At 38.1% G+C, this 2893-nt stretch overlaps 1 pseudogene; it reads left to right on the top strand.

Annotated features, from left to right (window-relative positions):
* The first annotated feature begins 1274 nt into the window (after nucleotides 1–1274).
* LOC127802918 (small nucleolar RNA R71) lies at nucleotides 1275–1374 on the top strand (annotated as a pseudogene).
* Nucleotides 1375–2893: the final 1519 nt, after the last annotated feature.

The raw sequence follows: 2893 nt of genomic DNA, 5'->3' as shown, positions 1-2893 counted from the left end.
TTCTTTTAACAGTACACAAGTCTTTTAAGAATTTTGCATAAGATGGTGTCTGTTTGATTGCATCAAGTAGAGGAATGTTAATCCTCACCTGCTTGAACACTTCATAAATATCAGCATTTTGTTTTTCCCTCTTTGTTTGAGTAAGTCTTTGAGGGAATGGTGGTGCAGGGTTGCTCTTGAATTCTTCCACCTTATTTTTTTCTTTATCTTCCTTTTTTTTGTTTTCAAGTTTTTCCTCCAAAGCTGGAGCATTGTCATTTTTTATATTTTCATTTTGTTCTTCTTCTTGTGCATTAGGTTGGTTTGTCCTAGGGTCATCTGGTTTGTCAATTATTTTTCCATTCCTAAGGACAGTGACTGCTTGCACCTGCTCATGATTATAGTTCCCACTATTTGATGATTCCACTTGATTTGTTTGCCTCACGGGGTTGGGATTTGGTTGAGAAGGGAATTTCCCAGGTTCTCTCACAGTCAAAGTTTGAGTTAGCTTGGTTAGCTGACTCCTCATGTCCTCAATTGCCCTATTTGTTTGCTCTTGGAATTTTGCTACCTGAGCATTGTTCCCCATCTGCCCTTGCATAAATTGTTGTAGAGTATCCTCTAGGGATCTCTTATGCGGTGGCTGATATGAGCCAGATGGTCCTTGGTTAGGTTGGTAGAGCTGTGGCTGAGGTTGTGGCTGTGGTTGTGAGGGAAATGGTTGGTGTGGCTGAGGTGCTGAATCATTTCTCCAAGAGAAATTTGGGTGGTTCCTAGAATTTGGATGGTAGGTGTTCGAGTTTGGGTTGTACCCTTGATAATTTCCACCCTGGTTCTGGTTTTGGTATATCCTACCCTCTGTTTGCCTTGGTTGTGAGTTTGAAGTTTGGCCATACAACACTTCTTTGAAGGCAGGGAGAGTTGGACACTCCTCTGTTCTATGGCTATTGGCTTCACACACTACACAATGCACCTCTACCTCATTGATAGCCTTCATTTTTTTCATCTCCAATTCTTCCATTTTCTTTGTCAACAGAGCTAATCTAGCACTGATGTCATCAGTTTCATTTAATTGGAGTTTTCCCTTTGGTTGTGGATTGTATTGGTCTCTCAAATCTCCCATGGTTAATGGCCCAACTTCCCAATTTCTAGAGTTTTCAGCTACATGGTCAAAGTATGCAACAGCCTCTTCAGGAGTTTTTTCATAAAAGTCACCATTACACATGGTGGACACCAGCATTTTCAAATTAGGAGTTAAGGCATTAAAGAAGAAACTAACTACCCGCCATTGTTCAAAGGCATGGTGTGGGCAAGAATGCAAGAGGTCCTTGAAACGTTCCCAAGTTTGAGCAAATGTTTCATTTGGTTTACAGACGAAATTCATCATTTGCCTTTGGAGTGATGCTGTTCTATTAGCTGGGAAGTATTTTTTTAGAAATTTTGTTTGCATCTCCCTCCAAGTTCCTATTGATCTGGGCTCTAGAGTCCCTAACCACATTTTTGCTTTATCCTTGAGTGAGAACGGGAAGAGTTTTAGTCTAACAGTGTCCTCATGAATATTTTGATCCCCACAGGTACCACATACCTCTTCAAAATCCCTCATGTGTGTATATGGATTTTCAGAATCCATACCATGAAATGTGGGGAGCATTTGTATGGTACCTGGTTTAAGGACAAATCGATGATGGTTTATTGGTAGGATTATGCAAGAGGGAGTGGTTTGCCTTGGAGGGTTCAAATAATCCCTGAGAGGTTTAATCTCATCAACATCATGTTCTCCATGATCACTCCCGTGAGCAGATAGGTTTTCATTTTGTTGAGACATTATGGATTGTAAAAGTGATATTTCAGTCTCTGATAAAGAATCTATAGAATGGTTTAACTGATGGCTTAAGATTCTACCAGATCTAAGTCTCATACAATTTGAATAATATGCAAACAGTTAAGAAAAAAAAAAATTATTAAGAACAAAGTTACCCGTGGAGTGAATTTTTTTCTTCTGTTGTACCTCCCCGGCAACGGCGCCAAAATTTGGCTGCACTCCTCACCCTACAATTTAAATAGCCTTAATCAGTTTGGATGTTCAGTGTTGAAATGGTGAGGAGGTTTAAACTCACCAGTGTGTGAGTGTAGTTGTAGCACAAATATAAATTCCGGACAAGTCCGGGTCGATTCACTGGGAGGTTTATTTAACAAAAGAATGATTCATTCGGGTTGATTTATCCAAAGAGAGCTAAGTTTTCCTGATTGTGAAAAGGTTTTTTTTTTTGAATATTAAAAAGGTCTTGGGTTGAGGCGAGTTCAGAACCAATGCCTTATAAATCTCTTATAGTAATTTAAACAGCAATATTAATCTGAAATAAACAGAGGATCGTTTCGTAGTTATAATTCAAGATACGAATGATTCTTAGCTAAGCAACCCTCATACATGATATGATGGTTCTGGGTTAAGATATCACTGTAAATTTTATTATACTAGAGACTATGATTTGATCGTCTGAGCTTGGGTATATCTCATCTCCAATTCTAGCAACTTTCATACATGGCATGAGAGTTCTAAGTTAGGATGATGACCCAATCCAAACTCACAAAATCATTTATACACTCAACTCGAGTTTAACTCAGATAAATCTTGCATTCATCGAGGTTTGGCTTATCTTGAGATTCAAGAACATTGGACACTGTCCTCGCCTTAACCCAAGATTAGATTTAGCTACTCATTTCCATTTTTAAAATAAATTGGCAGGAATTTAAATGACGGGAATTAAAAGACAGTATTTAAAAGACTATTTTTTTAACCGACCATATAGGCGGTATATAATTTAAAGACAATAATTGAAAGACTATTTTGACCGACCATATAGGCGGTATATAATTGAAAGATAATAATTGAAATTGCAAGAATTTAAAGGCA

Source organism: Diospyros lotus, chromosome 5 (assembly GCF_014633365.1).
Source record: "Diospyros lotus cultivar Yz01 chromosome 5, ASM1463336v1, whole genome shotgun sequence".
NCBI classification, from domain to species: domain Eukaryota; kingdom Viridiplantae; phylum Streptophyta; class Magnoliopsida; order Ericales; family Ebenaceae; genus Diospyros; species Diospyros lotus.
This window is presented reverse-complemented; position numbering and strand designations above follow the sequence as displayed.